Source organism: Gordionus sp. m RMFG-2023, chromosome 3 (assembly GCF_954871325.1).
Source record: "Gordionus sp. m RMFG-2023 chromosome 3, tfGorSpeb1-WG-v2, whole genome shotgun sequence".
In the NCBI taxonomy this organism is placed as follows: domain Eukaryota; kingdom Metazoa; phylum Nematomorpha; class Gordioida; order Chordodea; family Parachordodidae; genus Gordionus; species Gordionus sp. m RMFG-2023.
In genome coordinates this window covers 30,613,513-30,638,563 of record NC_088777.1, presented here as the reverse complement: position 1 = coordinate 30,638,563, position 25,051 = coordinate 30,613,513, and positions in this window count along the sequence as shown.

The window sequence follows — 25,051 nt, the reverse complement described above, 5'->3', positions numbered from 1 at the left end:
ACAAAGAAAATTTAATATATAATTGATAAATTTAGATATATTTAATAAAATTTCTAGGCCCAACCCTACCCGGCCCTTTTTTAAAAAATATTAGGCCCGAACCCGATTTATTTTAAAAAAATTAGGTCTGAGCACGGTTCGACGGGTACTTTATAATATTGTGATCTTAATATAACTAAAATTTATGATAGAAATAAATATATGAGTAATTTTTTCGAATAAAATAAAACTATGTAAAAAGAACAATTTGAATTAAGAATAAAAAATTTCTGAGAATGTTTTTAACCATATCATTCAATGACACCTCAGAATAATAGATGCTGGAGAAAAAATGTAGTTGTTACAATAAAATAATAAAAATTATATAATTATTACACAAGAATGGGGTTCAATGGACCTATTTAGACAGTAGTGGAAATAATATTTTGTGACTTGGTTACAATATGCATTTTTTAATTACTTGGGGTTTTTAATCAAACTAAATAGGGTTTAAATTTTACAAAATAAGCACTAAATAATGGTGAAAATAAAATGTTTGTCGCTGATAGATTTTTTGTTTATTTTGTTAATAACTATTTTATTTTAAATTAGGTTATTAAACTGATTGAAGCACTAACCTCTACTAAGAAGCTCGAAAGAATTATATAAATTTCATTGTTAGTGCTTTCAAAATTTTCTGGCCAAAATTTGACCTCCTAAACATTTCTTTAACATATTACAATTTTTTATAAAGACGGTTAACCAAATTAATTATGGAATTCAAAATTACTAATTGAGCTCTAAATAATGACAAAACCGGTTGTGTAGTACTACTATAGTTTTTGTTTTGGCACGTCGCCATTATTTGCGTTTTTCGCAAATAACTTTTTATTCTTAAATTCGGCTACAAAAATGATTCAAGCACTAACATCTAGAAGGATATAAATTTCATCGTTAGTGCTTTCATAATTTTCTGGCCAAAATTTGACTTCTAAACATTTCTTTAACGTATTACATTTTTTTATAAAGACGGTTAACCAAATTAATATCGGAATTTAAATACACTAATTAAGCACTAAATAAGGGCGAAAAGCGGATGTTTAGTACTCCTATAGTTTTTGTTTTGGCACGTCGCCATTATTTGTTTATTTTTGTTTTTTTCGTGAATAACTTTTTATTCTTAAATTCGGCTACAAAACTGATTAAAGCACTAACCTCTACTAACGAAGCACTAAAGAATGATATAAGTTTCATCGTTAGTGCTTTCATAATTTTCTAGCCGAAATTTGACCTCTAAAAATTTCTTTTGCGTGTTACAATTTTTTCATATGACGGTTAACAAAATAAATTACGGAATTTAAATATACTAATTAAGCACTAAATAATAGCGAAAACCGGATGTTAAATACTACTCTAGTTTTTTTGGCACGTCACCATTATTTGTTTATTTTTGTTTTTTTCGTGAATAACTTTTTATTCTTAAATTCGGCTACGGAACTGATTGAAGCACTAACCTCTACCAACGAAGCACTAAAGAATGATATAAGTTTCATCGTTAGTGCTTCCAAAAGTTCGGCCAACTTCACGCTTAAATCGTGACGTCATAATTTTTATTTAGCTAATAACTTTTTTCCATATGGCGGTTAACTAAATTAATAATGGAATTTAAATACATTAATTAAGCACTAAATAATGGCGAAAACCGGATGTTAAGTACTACTCTAGTTTTTGTTTTGGCACGTCGCTAATATTTGTTTATTTTTGTTTTTTTCGTGAATAACTTTTTATTCATAAAATCGGCTACAAAATGGATTGAAGCACTAACCTCTACTAACGAAGCACTAAAGAATGATATAAGTTTCATCGTTAGTGCTTTCAATCGACTTTTAAGCGTGAAGTTGGCACAAATTTTTATTTTTGCTTATAACTTTTTTCCCTTAAATTCGGTTACTATACGGATTGAAGCACTAACGAAGCACTAAAAAATGACATATGATTCATCGTTAGTGCTTCCAATCGTTCGGCCAACTTCACGGAGCTATTTTTATCTTATATTTTCAATTATTCTTTTATAAATGAAAAAAATAAATTAAACATACAATTACAAATAAAAATAAATTATTATTATTTAAAAAAATAAATTTTATAATGGATTCAACAACAACAAGTTCCTATTTTTTTTTTATCGTTGAATGTAATTTTTTAAAATTATTATTATAATTATTTATGCTTATGCCATGCCATAAATAAAAAAGGCAAAGTTACATACATCCTGTTTTTTTAATATTTTTTGTACATATTTTATTTTTTAGGTATAGAATAGAAATTAAAATATAAATAATTTTTTTCTTTTAAATCCTTTATTGACTCAACATTTTATTTCTTTATTTTTTCATAGAATTTGATGTAAATATTTATAAAACATTAAGGTGGTTTTTATTAATATTATTAAGTATTGTTTATAAATTTTTAAATGTGGTTTATTTTAATATTAATTATTATATCCGATAACTGCAGAGCCATTTGTTGGCCAGTATTTCTTAAAAAATATTTAGATATACCCTATCCGGAATGAGTTTTTTAATTTGTTTCGAAAAGTCCGACCCAATATATAAATAATTTTTCCGCCCAGCCCGATTTTATATAAATTGAAAAATATTAGTGCTTTGTTTCTTGAAATATTTTTAGAATATAGATCTTTATTTGACACAACTTAATGATAATAAGCCAAGCTCGGCCCATTTTTTTAAAAAATATATCCTATCCGGAATGAGTTTTTTAATTTGTTTCGAAAAGTCCGACCCAATATATAAATAATTTTTTCGCCCAGCCCAAAAAAAATTTTTTAAATTGAAAAATATTAGTGCTTTGTTTCTTGAAATATTTTTACAATATATCTCAATTTAACACAACTTAATGATAATAAGCCAAGCTCGACCCATATTTTTAAAAAAATATATCCTATCCGGAATGAGTTTTTTAATTTGTTTCGAAAAGTCCGACCCAATATATAAATAATTTTTCCGCCCAGCCCGATTATTAGTGCTTTGTTTCTTGAAATATTTTTACAATATAGATCTCAATTTGACACAACTTATTGATAATAAGCCAAGCTCGACCCATTTTTTTTAAAAAATATATCCTATCCGGAATGAGTTTTTAATTTGTTTCGAAAAGTCAGACCCAATATATAAATAATTTTTCCGCCCAGCCCGATTTTATATAAATTTAAAATTTTTAAGCAAAATCTTCCGGATTGCGTAATATTTTACTGGATAAATTGAGTTAGCCGTTTTTAAAAATCACCTGAAAATGAGCGTTTACGACACTAGGTTATTACTGCAGTTTATAAATATATGCATTCTTTATTTAATTCACTTATATAACAAATAGACGTAGCGGCATTAAAGAAAAATTAATCCTAGATGTATTGTATTTTTAATATTTTTTAAAATGTATAAGTTATTTTAAAAACTAAAATATTAAAAATATCCATTAAAAATTACAAGACTGGACTGGAAGAATTTTTAATTATATTAATATTTATAGTTAAAAATAAGCATGTGAGCTACCTAAGAGTTCTGGAGGCCATTCATGTGGCTCAACGAGAGGATTTTCCAAAAGGAGCAAAATGTATATATATTATTATAAGTTAAAATATTTGTTGATATTGAAGATAGAAATATCAATAATCAACTCAAACGACTGAAAGATGGACGAGCCAGCCCTGAATATATAGTTATAGTATGTAATCCTGGACAGGCCTAAAATAACATAAGAAAGTTTAATATAAATATTTTTAAACATTATTTAGAAAAAACCACCTCTTATATACAAAAAAATAAATAATTTTACAAAGATGATTAAAAAAAACATAAAAGATTTCACCTCAAAGATTGTTTATTTATAAGAAAATTCTCCAAAAAATTTATCAAGTGAAAATTTAAAATTCTTATTATTTTTGAACTTCAAAAATTTATTTTGCTTAAAAATTTAGGCGCGTGAAAATCACTAATAAATTGTAACAAAAAAAAAATATTACAATACAACAATAGCAGCATGTTATTTTTTTTATTAAAAAAACATCAAATCAATAAACTATTTTCATAATATATAAATTATTATGTTTGAAAAAAAAAAATATATATTATATTGTTTTAACATATTTAAATAAATAAATTTTGGCTTAAAATAAGACTCGAGCCAACTCTTGAACCGGCCTGAGCCAACTCCTGAGCCGGCTTGAGCCATATCCTGAGCCGGCTTGAACCAAAACTTGAGCCGGCTTGAACCTGAGCAAATTTTTTAGCAACGACCTCGAGGTCGGAGCCAATAAAACTCGGCTTTTTAACAACACTACTGTAAATCAACCAGCTTGTCTATGTAATTTAAGATTATTACTCCTGCTGCTAAGTGCATTTGATTGCAAAATTTAGATGAGCAATAATAGTCAACTGTCTAGTCGTTTATATATCATTAAAAATGGAAGATAATCTTTTAGAAATTTATGTCTCACAATAATTCTCGATTACTTATCTATCTTTATAATGTCATCTAGGTCTATCCACCATATAGTCCATTAATGATAGATACTGCCTCAAGGTAGACCTATCAAATTTGTATTTTGTTTATTTTTCATTAGTACTACCAAATTTATTTATAATATATATTCGAATCTCAACAAAGATCATGTTTTTTTTCTTATTCGAACTTGATGGTTCTATCCTTGGGGGATGATATATAGGAGGCCGAACTCGACCAGGTGATTCCGTTATAATATATGTAAAATATATTAAATTTAATAAATATTGGTCGGTATTTAGCAAATTAGATTAGTATTTAGAAAATTGATATACATTGACTTGGCAGTATCTATCATTAACCCATATAGTCTTATGATTTGGATTAGTCGTTTAATCCTCTTTAAGAATTATTGATTTGGTTAGGCCTATAAATTTCTCCTTATTAGTCAATTTTATAAAAGATTGTCTAAAATGGAAACACAACGTTATATTAATTTAATAACATTTTGTCAATGTAGGTTGCTAAGAATTATATCACCCTGTGCGGTTTTTAAAAACCATTATCAATTGAACCTTCTTTATCACTTGTAATTCTACATAAGTTTTTTTTAGATTCGCAATCGAAAATATTTAATATTGTAATAAATGGATGTATTAAAAAAATATTATATTTAAAAATGTCTTGTATTGTTTTATTTTTATTATTTGTATGCATAATAAATAACAAAAGATGAAATTCAGATTAATTGTTCAGAGTTTGAAAATTTCAATTAAAAAAGTATAATATATTAATATAAAACCCGGCCAATATTGGGTATGGGGGGGGGCGAAGCCCCACATATTTGTTTTTTTAGTTGAGCCTCCTGAGATTGTAAAGGCTAGTGACGCCCCTGGGCTGCGAGTAAATATTGGGCAGGATTATTTAGAAGCCTTTTTAATGATATCGATAGAAAGGAAATTATTAGAAGAAATAAAATTAAGTGAGATTCTTGAATATCTGCGCTAATTTTTAACATTAATGAGAAAAACTAACCTTGATAGAAATTTACCCTTAAACACAATTTCAGCAAATTTTTTTCTTTCCAAATGTTCAAAATCGATTTAAAAGTAAACGTTTAATTATTTCTTATAGTATTCGTTTTATATCTTTTAGCAATTTAATATAATACGTTATTTATTCTAATTCTGCTTCTTTTTGTGTTTTGGGAGAAAATTTAAATATAATTACCAATATTCATTTTTTCGATATTATTTTATTTTAACATTATAAAAATAAAAATTATTTTAATTTTGTCTTACTCCTGGGCTTTTTTTATGACCAAACCTTTTGAGGTAGATGCGAGATTTAGTCAAATGCTATTGATTTTGAGTCGTGCGCAACGATATATTGTTATTGTATCAAGCTCACTATCTGCAGACCATTGCATTATCAACAGTTTATATATTTTACTTCTTTTTTTTTAAAAAAAATATTACATTTTTTTCATTTTTGTTTCCCTGCGTGACACCATCTCCGTTCTTTTTTTTTAATAGTATTATTATATATTTTTCAAACATTTTTAAATATATTAAAACATAAAATATTATATTTTCGATTTTTTTAATACTTTATATATTATTTGAAAATTGAAAATAAAGAAATTAAGATTTTTTTATATTATTATATTTCGTTTATTAAAAAAATATACTAGAGTTTTTATTTAATTCTTATAAATATTTTATTTTTTTGTTATATAAATATTTTGTTAACTTATTTTTTCTCAGCTTTCCATATAAATAAAAAATAAAAATATATATTAAACAATTAAGATTTAGTAAATATATTACAAGAAATAATAAGAATTATAGTATAAAATTAATCCTAATATATGAAAAAATGGGAAGATTCGGTGGGTCTATTTATCGCTCGGCTACCCACATAATAAATCATTTATTACTAAATATCGCTCGGCTAGTAAATGTCGCTCGACAAACCACATGATAAATCATTTATTACTAAATATCGCTCGACTGGGAAATATCGCTCGGCTAACCACATAATAAATCATTTATTACTAAATATCGCTCGATTGGGAAATGTGGCTCGGCTAACCACATAATAAATCATTTATTATTTAAAATACGCTCGGCTAATTACATAATAAATTTTTTATTACTAAATATCGCTCGGCTTATATTTATGTATTAAATTTCCAAACATTTTCCAGTGGGTTTTCACTTTCCTAATATTAATTGAGAATTAATTAGTTTATAAATAAGATAAAGGTTTGGACAGGTGTAAAAAATTATCTATTAGATATTTTAGCTTCAATACTTTTATAAAATTAAAATTGTTCATAACATTTTTTATTTATTAAAGTAAAAGAAATAATATTCTATCCGCTAGATGGCGTCTTTAAATTTTTTATTATAAAATTTAAAAATAATATTTTTGAATGTGTTTAATAAATTTCGCCATATTCTATCATGATGACTAAAATATTTATGATTTTTTTTATAGCATTATCTATATTTTCGTAAAAAATTAGTAGTCTTTTTTAAATTTTGCAATTTTTATTAATCAGATAAATTAATAACGATGGTAATTCATTTTATTCATTCATATATAAATCATAATTATTTTTACCAAATTGATATATAATGTTATTATAATATAATTATTGCGTTCATAAAATATAATTTGTTCGGCAGAGAAGATTTAAATATACATTTAGGATAATAAAATTATATATATTGATGAAATAGATTATGAGCAGGGGAAAATTGGGGAAAAATAAGGAATTAAAATTTATAAAAAATATTTTATCGAGTCCTTTCTGCTTTATTTCTACGTCGCTGATGTGGTTTTTTTGAGCCTTTTGGTTTTAAAACAGATAAAGTTTTATCTAATGAATGTAATTTATCTTAGCTTTGACTATTAAGTAAATTATTTAATGTATCATGACAATCTATCGATTCGGGTATTAAATAATTGCGATATTCATTATTTAAAAAATATTCTCCTTTTCCTGAGAAGGATCTTTCAAATTCTTTTTCTTGTAACATTGTGATATCCTTAATTTTTTCGATTAATTCTTTTAAAGAACGTTGTTTCCAGTTTATATATGATTTTAAAACATGGTTCATAGATTCGCTTGTTATTTGTCCATAAACAATTTATTATTTAATTTTTTAGGGGAATGTAAACATGTTCATAAATTACTTTTTGAAATTTATTTTTAATATATGGCAAAAAAATATTTAAATTTTCATTATTACAATAATTGTATAAATCGTTTAATTTTTCATTATATATTTGTTCATTCCGAGAAAATAAAATCCCATTAAAAGAAAAAATATCCTGTATAATTTTTTTAGACATAACAGCATTTACACCTTGTTTTTCCGACAAATATTTTCTTATATTGTCTTTTAAATGACGTGTGCATATTAAATGAGTATTAAATTTAAATATTTCCTGAATAGGTTTTACTATAGCCTTTACTTGGTCACTACCAAATATGATATTTTAATATTTATTTTATTTTTTAAAAATACAGAATGCAAATGAGAGAAAAAAGTATGATAAGTGGTCATATCAGAATCTCCATGCAAATATATTGGTCCTAAAAATATAGGGGATTCATCTGTTTTATATCTCTTAACTGCTATATGTTTAAATATTATAGCAGTTAGGTATAGATCACCCAAATTAAATGTTTTATCAACGCCTAATATACAGAAGTCAGATTGGTTTGACAAAAACTTAATAGTTTTAATAATAAAATGAGTATAACAAATTATCGATGGTGTTTTCTCTTTGATGTGAATTATTGATTGGATAAATGGCGAAATATGTAGATCATTAGTAATTTGTAAAATATTATCCGCAAAATTTAGAGGTACTTTTGTATCTTTTTTAAGTTTATAATTTAAGTTATAAATTTGTTTTAAATTTTTTGGTTTAATTGGGTCTTTTTGAAATATATAATTATTATAAATATTGCGACATGTTTGATTGTCCTTTATTTGATTTCTAATGTTTGATAATAACTGATTTGAAGTCCGTACATAAGGATTTACAATCTTTTTGGAATTCCCATGGCAAGCGGAACCTGGCCATTGTCCTATATATTCAACTAAATATATATCTTTGAAATCGTAATTAGGCTTTTCAATAAAATTAATTTTTAAAATTCGGCGTTTATACTCTTTACTTCTCTTTAAAATACTATAGTATTTATAAAGAACAATTATATTTTTGGTTAAAGGTTGAGGTTCTATTTTTTAAAAAATTCTAGAACCACCTAGATGAGTATCCTGCCTAAATAGGCCATCTTTAAAAATATACGGACCTTGAACCAGGGTTTTACAAAAATCTTCAAATAAAAATTTGAAGATTTTTTTCGCCCAAAATTTTGAGGAAAAAATCTTTGAAGATCAATTTTTTGCGAAGATTTTTTCGCTAAAAAAAATTTTGAGCTTGCTCAAAGAAGATTTTTGAGCAAAATAAAAAATATTTTTTGTAAAAAAATCTTCTATAATTTTGAGAAAATATTTTGAGAATTTTATAATAAAATAAAATCTTTTGTAAGGAAATCTTTATTAAAATATTTTTGAAATTTTGATCTTAAAATTTTTTGGTAAATTCTTTTAAAAATAAAATTTTTGATATATATTTTTTTTTATTTTATTATGTTAATGAAAATATTTTTTTCATGTTTCGAGATGGTTTTAATGATTGTAAAAATAGTCACAATCGTTATTTTTGAACTTTTTTAAAGCAAGTAGATAAAAATTTATTAAATATAAAATTAAATGTGGATGTACCATAGAGCAGTGACAATTGTCATAATCGTTATTTTTGAACTTTTTTGAATTTTTTTGAAGCAACAGAGTAAAATAATAAATTGTAAACATGTTAAATTGAAATTTAAATGTGGATGTACCATAGAAAAGTGACAATTGTCATAATCGTTATTTTTAATCTTTTTTGAATTTTTTTGAAGCAAAAGGGTAAAATTATATATTGTAAACATGTTAAATAAAAATTTCAGTGAAGATGTACCATAGAAATGTGACAATTATCATAATTGTTATCTTTGAACTTTTTTGAATTTTTTTAAAGCAAATAGGTAAAAATATATATTGTAAACCTGTTAAATTAAAATTTCAGTGAATATGTACCATAGAAAAGTGACAATTGTCATAATCGTTATTTTTAATCTTTTTTGATTTTTTTTGAAGAAATTATATATTGTAAACTTATTAAATTAAAATTTCACTGAAGATCTACCATAGAAAAGTAAAATTGTTTTAATCGTCATTTTTAATCTTTTTTAAATTTTTTTGAACTTACAGGGTAAAATAATAAATTGTAAACTTGTTAAATTTAAATGTGGATGTACCATAGATAAGTGACAATTGTCATAATGGCCATTTTTAATCTTTTTGGAATTTTTTTGAAGCAAAAGGGTAAAATAATAAATTATAAACATGTAAAATTAAAATTTAAATGTGGATGTACTATAGAAATGTGACAATTGTCATAAACGTTTATTTTAATCTTTTTTGAATTTTTTTTAAGCAAAAGGGTAAAATTATATATTGTAAACATAATAAATTAAAATTTCAGTGGAGATCTACCATAGAAAAGTGACAATTGTCATAATCGTTATTTTTAATCTTTTTTAAATTATTTTGAAGCAAAAATATAAAATTATATATTGTAAACATGTTAAATTAAAATTTAAATGAGGATGTACCATAGAAAAATGACAATTGTCATAATCATTATGATCATTTTAGAATTTATTTGCTGAAACGAGCAGGTTTTTAGCTGAAGCCCGTCCATGGGCGGCCTAGCTTAATAATTTTAAAAAGTGCGAGCGAATCGGTTACAAAATTTTAACAATTAGCGGGCTAAAAAATTTTAACTTTAGTTTATTATTTAAAATCTATTAGGTAAACATTAAAAAGAATCTATGAATATAATTCCCAAGAAATAAAATTCCCATTAATCAAAAGATATCAATATCCAATGTATTGAATAAAAAAAATTTTGATATTGTTACAAAAAATCGATCAAGAATAATTATAATTATTGATGCTATCATTTGGTTAGGGAGGCAGGGCTTGGCGTTAAGAGCTCATAGGATATCTCCTGGCCCCCTAACACTTACATCCCCTTCTCACAATGAAGGAAATTTCAAGGAATTATTGAAATTTTTATGTAATAATAATGACAACTACCTAAAGCTTTTTGAAAGCTCCTCTAAAAATGCTACTTACCTAAGTCCCACTATTCAAAATGAAATAATATCAATATGCAATCAGTTTATATTAAAGGAAGTTTCTTCAAAAGTCAAAGCATCACCATTATTTAGTGTTTTGGCGGATGAAACTTCCGATATTGGTAATATTGAACAACTATCCATAACAATAAGGTTTATTGATATGGAATCAGGTAATTATAAAATGAAGGAACTATTTGTTCAATTTATTGAATTACCTGACACTAAGTCAGAAACGATTGCTAATCAAATTATTAAATCACTTCAAAACCTGGATTTAAATTTAAATCTACTGAGAGGCCAAGGGTACGATGGAGCTCCCTCGATGAGTGGCCATGTTAAAGAGGTCCAGTCAAGAATTAGAGAGCTTTATAGCACAGCTCTTTATGTTCACTGCAGTTCACATTGCCTGATGATGATAACTGAGGCATGTGAAATTAGAGACATCCGGAACAGTTTACGTAAAAAGATTTTGATTTAATTGAAATTTATTAGATTTTATTATGTATTATAGATATCTTTATATAATTTTTATATATTTTTCAAAATTTAGAAACAATATCGTCGGTTTGTGACTTCTTTACCCCACCCAAGAAGAGGGAGATTTTTACCCAAACGTTCGATGAAATTGATTCAAAAAATTCAAAAAAAAATTAAAAAGATTTTGTCCCACAAGATTCATTGAAAGACAACAATCGGTGAAGGTTTTCATCGAGTTATATGAGGTTATTTTTGCGGCACTGGAATCATACATATTACGCAAAGAAAAAGATTCCGCAGATGCGGAAAATCTTTTACAGGCTATTACGAAGCCTCAATTTTTAATTTCAATTCAATGTGTTTATTTTTTATTTAATTATACATATGATTTTAGCAAAATGTTACAAAAAATTGATTTGGATTTAAGGGAGGTTATGAATAGGGCAAAGGATATTTAACAAATATCAGAGATAATGTGGATGAAAAATTTCACGAAATATATGAGAAAGTAAAGGAGATCGCTAATATGTTTGGGATTGAAATTTTTAAACCTAGAGTAGTTTCTAGACAATCCAATCGCTCAAATATTGATGCATCTATGATTGAGGATTTTTATAAAATTAACATTTTTATTCCACTTATTGATACATTTTTATTTCAATTAAAGGAAAGATTTATAAGTCACAATTTTATTTTAAAAAGCTTTTATTTTCTTTTGCCGGTTGAGTCTGAATTGTTGATTACACTTGAAACGCGAGAGGATATTAAGAACATCTCAGAGTTTTATTCTGATGATTTATTAGGGTCGTATGATAAGTTACTTTGTGATGTCGAATTTTGGTATAAAAATCTTGGCAGAATAGAGTACTCTTTGAGACCAAAAAATGCTTTGCAGGCCCTTTCCATGTGTAATTGCACTTTAGATTCCCTGCCCAATATCAAAACATTGTTTTTTATTTTAGCTACTTTACCGATTAGTACCTGCACTAATGAAAGGTCTTTTTCAACTTTGAAAAGGTTAAAAACCTATTTAAGAAATAGCACCGGTGAAAACCGTTTAAATCTATTAGCCCTATTAAATATTTATAAGGAGATTATTCTAGATAAAAATTTGATTCTAGATGAATTAGCCAAATCTCAGAGAAAAGTAGACCTCTCTTTATAAATTCAAATCATATAATTGTAATATTTTCTTAGTCATAAAATTTTTATATGTAAAACTTAATTATAATATATTTTTAGTCATGATATTTTTATACTATATTTATTAATAGTATTGCACCTACAATAAGAATTATTTATATAATATACTCATTTGTATTAAATATAACTGTTAAATTATATTTTTTTAAATTGCATACAAGAATTACTTATATTTATTGTAATTTTATTTTTTTAAATTGCATACAAGAATTACTTATATTTTATTGTAATTTTATTTTTTTAAAATATAGATATTTACAATCAATTTTTAAAATAGTAATCTGTATAAAATTTCTAATTTTGAAATTTATTTTTTGTATATAAAATAAACACATAGTTAAATAAAGGGTTTATACTAAATAAAATTGTTAAATTGTATTTTTTTAGCAAGAATTACATATTTTATTGCAATTTTATTTTTTTAAAATATAGTTATTTACATTCAATTTTTAATATAATAATCTGTATAAAATTTATATATTTTGAAATTTATTTTTTTATATATTATTAAAATAAATACATAGTTAAATAAATAAAGTTAATAATAAATAAAATCTCTGCAAAATATTGTTATATGCAAAAATTTAATTAAAATAATTATTTTTAACATAGAATAAGATATATTGAGTTGATCATAAAATTGGAAGGTTTGGGGGGAGGCAAATTTTTTTTACATCGAATAGATTGAATTAATATACAATTTACTAAACATTGATAACATTTTCAAAATAATGCTTTCAGTCGCTTATTAATTATAAATTTGGCAAAAATTTTAATTCTAATATTTTTTAATATTTATGCTGGCCTGGGTATAATACACAAAATATTGGCAAATTTTGATAAGGGGGTTTGGGGGCGAAGCCCCTAAAACTTTTTTTATGTTTGGCTGACATAAATAATAAATATCTATTCTAATATTCACCAACCATTTTCATTAGAAGCACAAAATTTTGATCCTATTATTCATCTGCCAAAAAAAATAAAATAATTGGAATGATGAAAAATTGAACTGGATAAAAAAATCGCTTAGAAGAACTATAGGTGATCAATATTGTGTAAAGTCAATGGTCCCGATCTTAATCTATCTGTTAGTTCTATTCATAGTTTTAAGCGGGATACATTTCCTGAATATTATGATCAACCTATAACAGATTATATAATAAAACAGCGAGGTCGGAAGAAGAAGGAAAACAGAACTATACAATTATGGGGTCACTGAAATATACAGAAAATATGCCGCCGAGCCTAAGAATAAGTCAAGCTACAAAATTAAAATGTATAAAATCGGGGTATAGCCGGAAAAGGGTTGCAAAAAACTTGATAGAAGAAACGCCCCTGACATTATAGATTCGTGTAATATGCATCATAGGACTAAAGAAATATGCCATCAGCGTCTACATGGCAGAAAATTTGATGGAGGCAAACCCCTCCAAAATCTACCCATAACCACCTAAAAAAATCCCGTGGCCTTCGGCCGAAATTTACAGACCTACGATGGTATAGTGATTTTATTTAAAAAATCTTATAATAAGCCACCATTTATAACCTTACAGCTAGTGTTGTTAATCGGCTTAGCCGAGTCGGCTCGAACAGAGCTCACCCAAATTTTGGGTCGTTTTTTTCGACTCCAACTCAAAGTTTTGGTCGTTTTTTACGACTTCGACCCGAGTTCAAGCCGAAAAAAACGACTTCGAACCAAAATATGGGTCGTTTTTTTCGACTCCGACCCAAGTCCAAGCCGAAAAAAACGACCTCGACCCAAAATATGGGTCGTTTTTTACGACTCCGACTCAAAATTTGGGTTGTATTTTTCGACTCAAACTTGAAATTTGGGTCGTATTTTTCGACTCAAACTAGAAGTTTGGGTCGTATTTTTTGACTCCAACTTGAAGTTTAGATCGTATTTTTCGACTCCAACTCAAAGTTTGGGTCGTTTTTCTGACTCAGACTCAAACATCGGGTCGTTTTATTCAATCCGACCCAAAATATGGATCGTTTTTTTAAAGACGCCTTAAAGTTAGGGTTGCTTTTTTTCACCTAACCAAATATCTAGATCATTTTTTTCGACCAAAAGTCAAATAACATTTAGTAGATATTAATATTATAGGCGGGAAAGTTTCTTAAAGCTTTTTTAAATTATAACGCTCTGATTTAACTATTCCATCATAGTTATTTTTTAAAATTTTTATGTAAAGATGTACCATAGAAAAGAGCCATTTGTTATGATGGTTCATTTTGAACTTTTTTAAATGAAATAGATAAAAATATATATTGTAGACATGTTAAATCAAAATTTCAGTGAAGATGTACCATAGCTAAGTGACAATTGTCATAATCGACATTTTTGAACTTTTTTGAGTTTTTTTATAGCAAATTGCTAAAAATATATATTCTGAACATGTTAAATTAAAAATTCAGTGAGGATGTATCATAGATAGGTGACAATTGTCATAATCGTTATTTTTGAACTTTTTTCAATTTTTTTAAAGGAAATAGCTAAAAATATATATTCTAAACATGTTAAATTTAAAATTCAGTGAGGATATATCATATATAGGTGACAATTGTCATAATCGCTATTTTTGAACTTTTTCAAATTTTTTTAAAGGAAATAGCTAAAAATATATATTCTAAACATGTTAAATTTAAAATTCAGTGAGGATGTATCATAGATAGGTGACAATTGTCATAATCTTTTATTTGAACTTTTTTCAATTTTTTTAAAGGAAATAGCTAAAAATATATATTCTAAACATGTTAAATTAAAAATTCAGTGAGGATGTATCATAGATAGGTTACAATTGTCATAATCGTTATTTTTGAACTTTTTTCACATTATTTAAAGGAAATAGCTAAAAATATATATTCTAAACATGTTAAATTTAAAATTCAGTGAGGATGTATCATAGATAGGTGACAATTGTCATAATCGCTATTTTTGAACTTTTTCAAATTTTTCTAAAGGAAATAGCTAAAAATATATATTCTAAACATGTTAAATTAAAAATTCAATGAGGATAGATAGGTGACAATTGTCATATTCGTTATTTTTGAACCTTTTTTAATTTTTTTAAAGGAAATAGCTAAAAATATATATTCTAAACATGTTAAATTAAAAATTCAGTGAGGATGTATCATAGATAGGTGACAATTGTCATAATCTTTATTTTTGAACTTTTTTTAATTTTTTTAAAGGAAATAGCTAAAAATATATATTCTAAACATGTTAAATTAAAAATTCAGTGAGGTGACAATTGTCATAATCGCTATTTTTGAACTTTTTCCAATTTTTTTAAAGGAAATAGCTAAAAAAATATATCCTAAACATGTTAAATTAAAATATCAGTGAGGATGTATCACAGATAAGGGACAAAAAATGGTTATTATATATACGAGTAGTTAGGTACATAATAATCTTTAAGTGATAAAATGAGATGCTAATATATTTCTTGTAATTTTAATTTATAATAAAATTCTTAAATATGTTATTGTCATAGACTGGGTTAGAAAATCAACTATCACATAAACTCATCTATGTCATATTATATTTTTAAGTTTGAGGATATAAAAATATTTCCTCTTTGAAGTTACTAGTATGGATAAAATTTACTTGGCACATCTTACAATGATATTTATACTTGTTTTTTTTTTCGATAATAAATTTTATGCGATATCTCATGAAGGAAATTACTTATCATTGTACAGAGAAATAACTTTGTATATATTATCTGCACCCATATCTTTTTTATCAATCTCTATCGATGACATTTTAAATTATATTGGAAACTAGATTGTGTAGATTTCTAAATATTAATTTAAAAGATTAAGATGCTAGAATTAATTATAGATATATCTTAATAATTTGTATATGCATTTATTATTTAAAATCTCTCGTTTTAACCCTATTTAGCAAGAAAAATATTGACTAATCCTGAAATTGATAATAGATATCTATACCTTTATATAATCTATGAGAAAAATTGCTCTCATAATATTCTTCTTAATAAAATAGTGAATAATTAACGCCTGAAAAAAAGTAAGCGCTTTATAACATGGTCCAAAGTTAATCCCAGTATCAATTTTAATGTGTAATTTTTCTCAAGTGTTCAAAATTCTATATCTTAATATCAAAAACTATTTTAGTTATCAATTTAAAGTCAAATAATATTAAAACACTAATATTCTCCAGTATTCATAAAAAACAACAGCCTGAAACAAAAATACTAAGCTCAAAACATCTTAAATATTTGATACATTTATAGTTTAAATATTTTTATTTAAATTATATATATTTATTAATGTACAAAAAATTTAATTTAACAATATATATAGATATAAAAATTATATATAAAATTTATTATTCATGATCATTCTATTTCAACATCTTCCAGGGAAGGGGTTTAGCCCTTCCCCATTGTCTACACCACTGGTCAGAACACTTATTTAAAAACGATTTTACAAACTGTAAAATCCAAGCTGATATAGTTATTCTTATCATATCCTCCATAATTAATAATAAATAGATTATAATTACATTGAATTTAAACATTTTAATCATTTCATCTAATACCGCATACAATTAAAATAAAGCCAAGATAGGCTTCTGCTAATTGGTCTTCGAAGAATAATTTTAAATTATTAGTGGATGTTTTAGAGAAAATAACTCAAAATGTCTATATATTTTTCTACTAATGAACAGGTGAAAGGAAAGATATCTCTTAGACATTTCTTAAGTAAATTTCTTAAAAAAATTAGTTTTTATAAAAATTATAAGATATATGACTATTCAGCGGGATTTTTTATTTTTCTTAATTTCGTGGGATTTAGGGTTTTTCTTCGCGGGACAGACATTTATTTTGGGAGATTGAGCTAGTCAAAAAAAATTATAATAATAAAAAAAATAAATAACAAAAACAAATGATTATTGTAATTTTTTAAGTTTTTATTTTATTACTAGTAGATAGCCCGTCAAAAATGACGGAGAATGAGAATTTTATTCGTTTTTTTAAGAAAGATGTTACCTTTTATTTAAAAATCATATCTAATTTATATTATTTTTAAACCCCCCTCCCTATTTAGATCAAGTCTAAGCAATGTCATTGAGTCCAACCCATTAGGACTAAGAGTGGAAACTATTATTTGAGTCAAAATATATTTAAATGAGCTTGTACCCAATACCAAAATTCTTTGTAAATATATTACTGATTACATAAGACTAACATTTAACATTAAAATTTCAAGCCAGGTCCAAGCTCCATAATATTTGGAAAATATTTCCAAGCGTCCAAGACCTTATAATTTTAAAAAAATTTCTCAAGCCTAGCTCAACCCATAATAATTTTGAAAATTTTTTCCTAGCCCGGTCCATAATAATTTATAAAAGATATTCCCATGTCAGGTGCAAGCAAATATTAATCTTGAGGAATATTTTTCAAGCCCAATCCATCCCATATTAATTTATAAAACTTTTTCCCAAACCCGGAGATAGTTAAATTTCTAAATAATTTATCAACACATGAAGGGGAAATCTCGGATTTACCAATTAGTGGCTATCTATTTAAATTAAAAAAATGCCATTCAATACTAATGAAACTTATATGCAAATTATTTATATATTTTTGAGAAATTTGTTTTTCTTGCCATATAAATTTAGGTAATTTTTTTAAAAAATGATGAGGATTAATAAATATTCTGTGTGTCTGGTAAAATTAAGAGCAAATCCTTTATGACATTTTAATTTTTGATGGAAAAAGCGATAAAATAAATCTGGGCAGTCGTCTGCAGAAGAAATAATAAATGTATAATATCATCCCATTTAGGGTTGTAGGTGAAAGTAATGAATAATGACGGATTATCAAAGCAGTGTACAACACCCATTGCGTCCTGATAAAGCTGAGACCCTGTACTGGTAAAAGAAGAACGCAAAATGATATTTCTGCCAAAGTGTCAGTTTTGGTATCCCCCTCTAAAATAGAATCATGAACGGCATTGTCAACTCAACCATAAAACGGTCGTAAGTATTGTTTTAAAGGCCATGACAAAACTACCGCATATTTTCCCATTAATAATGTCAATGAAATTAGCCGCAATACACATTCACGTTTGAAAATATTCATGAAAGTTCCTCAGGGAATCGGATAAAGTATTATTTATAATAACTCCTAGTGAAGTGAATGATAGTATGGAATTGAATGCTTATATTTGTTAAAAATAGGCAGAGGTAGCATAGGGATTGTGGTAGTGGTGATAGAAATATCATTTGGAGGCAACTGGGTGAAAATAAAATAAACATATAAATATAAAACATAAGATAAAAAAAAATAAACCTCCAGAGGAGTTCACAGTTCCTTATTATCTTGGCCACCAGTAACTCTAGAACGGGTAAGGCGTTTGTTGAATCGCCATTTTTTTCTTTGCTTATCTTTAATAATAGATTCATCATGTTTTGTAGCAATGTGAGGGATTAGGGTTAGCCTATACAAATAAAGAAATCAGGCAAAAATATAAATATACTATTGTTGAAATTAAACAAACATTAAAATAATGTAAAACCGGTAGAAGGGTCAATATTAGATGCATATTTCTAGTAGTTGGAGGGCTATCATCAAATAAAAATTTTTGGGGACTTATCAAGCATATTATGATATTCTAAAAGTTAAAAAATAACATGATAAATGTAATGTTATTAAGATAAAGGTTAATTAATTGTAAGGTAATTAAAAAATTAGATTAAAAAATGGGGGAAAAAAGAAGGTATAAATTATTATATTATATTATATAAATTAAATTAAATTAAAGGTGATAAGGTTTTGAGAAATAGTGGTTAATAGATAATAGAGATAGAAAGAGAAGAATGAGATAATAAAATTTAGTGATAAATAAAAATGTTTATATTTGTTAAAAAATAGGTGGAGGTGGCATAGGGATTGTGGTAGTGGTGATAGAAATATCATTTGGAGAACTGGGTGAAAATAAAATAAACATAGATATAAAACATAAGATAAAAAAAAAATAAACCTCCAGATGAGTTCATTTCAAGCGTAGTTCTTTATTATTTTGTCTATCAGTAACTCTAGAACGGGTAAGGCGTTTGTTTATTCGTCATTATTTTCTTTGCTTATCTTTAATAATAGAATCATCATGTTGTAGCAATGTGAGGGATTAAGGTTGGGTTAGCTAGACAAATAAAGATATCAGGCAAAAATATAAATAAACATTATTATTGAAATAAAATGAAGATTTTTTGGAATAGATAAAAAATCATATATAATATTATTTATGAAAAGGTTGCAGAAATCAAAGGCAGAAATCAAATGTTATAAACGTATATTACGTCAATTTATTGATATTTAAATTTAAAAAATATAATGATCACATAATTCAAAATAGTTTCCTATATATATTGACAATTTAATTTAATGTAGTTTATAATAAATTGATCTTTTTTTTTTAAAGTTAAAATAAAAAATTGAACATTAGTTTATTAAGTAAATTGATTTATAAAATATAAAATTTAATATTAGTTTATAAACAAATTGATTTTTAAAATATAAAAGTTGTTTTTAACAAAAAGAAAGAAACAATTCTTATTACAATATTAAGTTACGCCATAAATAGCTTAAGGATGTAAAAAAAAACAATTTTTTAAAGTTAAGATAAAATACATGAGTGTCACTGTTTAACATTTCACACTTTTTTTTTTATTTTTTATTTGCCCTCTGTCTATAATTTTGTCGTTTGTCATTCTTGCTCGTTAACCCCTTCGTTGATCTTTTTTTGTTGTACGTTTTATCTATTTAGTTCCACACACAAAAAAACTAATTTTGTTTTAATATAAGGAAGAGAAAAAAAAATTTATTATCAAATTTAATTCATTATAAAATTTTCAAATTTTCTAGGCAACACACTATTTCTAACTGGTCTTTGAACGTTGCGATTCTGATCATTCACTTGTACATTTTGGTTTCTTGGTTCATCACCTCCCCTTCTAAAATTCAATGTATAAGGTGATGCATTATTATTAACATTCGCTTTAAAAACTGTTGCACCATTAGAAGAAAGTTCTACATTAGTTGATCTTTTTTTTATTTGGTCCAAGTGTCTTTTTATAATTTTGTTACCAGTATCTATATCATACAACAAATTTCCGTTTTTGAGCATTATTGTACCTTTTTCCATATTATTATCTTTAAAAGTTTTATACCATATGCTGTCTCCTATTTCTATATCCCTATCTATTGATATCTTGCGATTTAGTATATGATCTCTTTCATCCCTCAGTTTTATCAACTCCCATTTTGTCCTAATCATTCTGGAGAACATTACTTCGCTTGGTATTTTGTTGGTCGTTGCGTTGGGTGTATTACGATAATTAAAAAGAAACTTTTCTAGAGCTATGTCTACGTCTATTTTATTATTATTTTCCATATTCCTTTTCATATTCATTTTCATTGATCTAATCATACGCTCACATTGGCCATTGGACTGTTGGTGGTGAGGTGCGGTGAGTAAGTGTTCGATTTCGTGATCTTCGCAAAATTTCTTAAATAATTTACTGGTAAAGTTAGTTCCATTATCACTGACTATTCTATTAGGTATACCAAATAAACTTATTATTTTCATCAATTCTTTAATCGTTGATTCCGTAGTTGTGTTTCTCATTCTCCTAATAATAGGAAATTTGCTGAAGGCGTCAACACATACCATAAAATTATTATCTTTGAACTCTGCAAAGTCTATGTGTACGCGCTCGAATACTTTCGTTGCTGTTTCCCATGGGTTTTGAATATTATGAGGATTGTCTGCGTATTTATTGCAAGCATCGCAATTCTTTACCTCCTGATCTATTTCTGCATTTAAACCAGGCCACCACAGATACTCTCTCGCTAATGATTTTGTTTTTCCAGCACCGAGATGCCCATTATGCAACTCTTGCAAAATCTCTTTTCTCATACCTTTCGGTATTATGATCCTATTCTCTTTAAAAAGGCAACCTTTGATTAAACTCAATTCCAATACCATATTTTTATACGTTTTGTTCTTTATCTGCTCATGATTCCTTATATCGTTGATTACTTCCATTAGTTCTTGATCAATATTAGTTTCTTTAACTATTCTTTTAAAATTTATTGGTGTGTCCCAAAAATTGTCATCAATTATTTCGTCATCTAACTTTTGTACCATCTCTTCTGTATTCATTAGTGGTAATCTGGACAAACAGTCTGGTACAATATTTCGTTTCCCGGGTCTGTGACCTATCGTAAAGTCATGCGCTCCCATAGCCAAGTTCCATTTTTGGAGTCGCATTGATATGGAAGAATTGTCCTTGAGTCCCTTCGTAAATATATACACGAGTGGCTTGTGGTCGGTAATTATTACAAATCTTGTGACTATTAAATACTCCTGGAATTTTTTAACCGCGTAAATTACCGACAAAGCTTCTCTTTCGATATTGGTATAATTTAACTCTGATTTCAATAGTGCTCTTGACGCGAAAGCGATGGGTTTTTCTTTGCCATCACCCTCAATATGAAATAAGACTGCGCCTAAACCTTTCTTTGAAGCATCAGTTGCAATGCCCACTGGTAGATCCGGGTTATAAAAATTTAACGTAGGCGGAGTGCTTATGAGTTTTTTTAGGTAATCAAAGCTTTCTTGATGTGTACTATCCCATGACCACTTGTCTTTATTTACTATTGTGTATAAGGGATCGGCGATGTCAGCAAAATTGCACAGAAATTTCGATAATAGCTCGCCATCCCCAAAAAAGTTGCCAACTCTTCTTTTGTCTTAGGTTCCGGCATATTAGAAATAGCCTTTATTTTATCTGCGTTCGGATGTATTCCACTGTCGTCTATATCGTGACCTAGAAACCGTAGTTTTTTCTTCAAAAATATACTCTTTGTGAAGTTTGGTGTAAGCCCATACTTTGATATTTTGTCAAATACCATTTTTATGTTGTTCACGTGAGCTTCATCATCCTCCCCAGTAATCAATAAGTCATCAATATAAAACACGACGTCTTTCATGTTCCCGAAAATATTGTCCATAGTTTGTTGGAATATTGCTGACGAAGTTTTTAATCCAAACGGAAGTCTTGTAAACCTGAAATAGCCTTTATGAGTTGAAATAGTGAGAAAATCTCTTGATTCTTTGTGTATTGGAACTTGAAGAAATGCATTTTTAAAGTCGATCTTTGTAAATTTCTTGCCTTTCGATAACTTTGCCATAAGGTCATTGATGCGTGGAATTGGGTATTTGAAATCCTCTAACGCAGGATTAATAGTATTCTTGAAGTCAGCACATAGCCGAATTGAACCATCGCTCTTGACAACAGGAGTGAGAGGACTGGCCCATCTTACCTCTTCAACAGTTCGATTATTTTGTCGCTTATCCACTTCTGTAGTTCTTTTGTAACTAAGTCAATTCTTGAATAAGGTACACGCCTGGGAGGTATGATTTTCGGTGTAGCACCTTGTTTTAGATGTAGTTTGACATAATTGCGTAGTATTGGTTTCTTGCTAAGTTTTGACTCGCATTGTTTGATCAGTTCTTGAATAGTATTGTCATAATCTTCTTCGACTAAGTTTACAAATCTATCTAATATATTTCTAAAGACTGCTATCCAGGTCCTTCCTAACAGTGCAATCTTATCTCTGGACTACATAAGCAGTTAAGATTTGACTTTTGTCTTCGAATTTTGCCTTGACTTTGGTAGTTCCTAAAACATTTATTGTGTTTCCATCATAACCAGTTAATTTAATATCTGATTTATTTAAGATTTTTACTCCAATCTTTTTCACGATATGAATCAGTAGAATACTATACCTTGACCCGGTGTCGATCTGCATCAAAATAGGCATGTCGTTCAAATATACCGTGACCTTATAAGCATCGTTAGCTGTGTAATTATTATCGGTATCCATATTGTTTATGTTTAAATTGTCTAAATTATATTCTTTTCTTTCTAGTTTGTCATTATCATCTTCTTTTATCTCTTCTATATTTACAGTGTTTACTTTATTTGTATATCGTGATTAATTATTGTCGTTGTTATGATATTTACAATTGCATACTTGATTAGTTCCTCGATTTCCAATATTATGATTATCGTTATATCTTTGAATACATCTTGAATCGTTATAATGTCTGTTATATCTGTAATTATAATCATTATTAAATATATTATTATTATAGTCATTTTTATTATAACTAGCTCTATTATCTAATCTCGAAGAATTATTGTACGATCCTGGATAGTTTGCTCTGACGTTGTAATAATTCGCGTTATAATTCTGATATCTAGGGTTGTAATTATTTCCTTGGTAACTGGGGTTATAACTATTTCCTTGATAAATATTTCTTTGAAAGTCATGGCCTCTTGCTGTCCATCGTTGTCTGTTATCGTTATTCGATCGTGGATTATGTCTATCGTCGTATCTGACCACCTGTTTGTTTTCTTCAACTTTTATGCCTCTTTGTCTTTCCAAATGTTTTACGCTTGTTTCTTCTTCAGTCTTTTCACTTAAAGAAATGTTTTCAACTTTAGCTATTATATTTTCTTTTAATTCTGTCTCCTCAAAATCATCTCTTAAACTAAAGACTTCTGCTAACGTAATATTCTCTTTCAACGTAATTTTCTGCCTGATACTTCTGCTATTTGATGAAATTTTTACTTTTTCAATGACTCTACTATCGCTTAACGAACATTCATTTTGTAAAATACATAATCTACTTACCCAATTGATGTAACTTTCATTTTTACCTTGTACAGCTGCATTGAATAATAACAATTTCGAACTTGTAGATTTCCTCGGGTGTAATAACCTAAATTTTTCAATCAATATCGATGGATTGATGAAATCGCTAAGTGAAGATATCGATTGAGCTTGATGTATTCTTCGTCTGGTAGTCTTCTTGTGAAGGATCCTGCTTTTTCGATATCAGAGGCATCGTTGAATATGTCTTCGAAACGACTTAGAAAAACATCGCCATTACCTGTGTATGTTGGAAATTCAATATTAATATTAACGTTATTATTTGAGGTCTGTTTCATAATTTATAATTTACAATATCCTTGAATTTTTCTATTTTATAGTATTGGATTTTATAAAAATTTTAAGAAGTTAATTTATATTTAATATTTTAGAAAATTTTAATTTAGGATGCTGCCACCATGAAAAGGTTGCAGAAATCAAAGGCAGAAATCAAATGTTATAAACGTATATTACGTCAATTTATTGATATTTAAATTTAAAAAATATAATGATCACATAATTCAAAATAGTTTCCTATATGTATTGACAATTTAATTTAATGTAGTTTATAATAAATTGATCTTTTTTTTTTAAAGTTAAAATAAAAAATTGAACATTAGTTTATTAAGTAAATTGATTTATAAAATATAAAATTTAATATTAGTTTATAAACAAATTGATTTTTAAAATATAAAAGTTGTTTTTAACAAAAAGAAAGAAACAATTCTTATTACATTTGAAATATATTAAGTTACGCCATAAATAGCTTAAGGGTGTAAAAAAAAACAATTTTTTAAAGTTAAGATAAAATACATGAGTGTCACTGTTTAACATAACA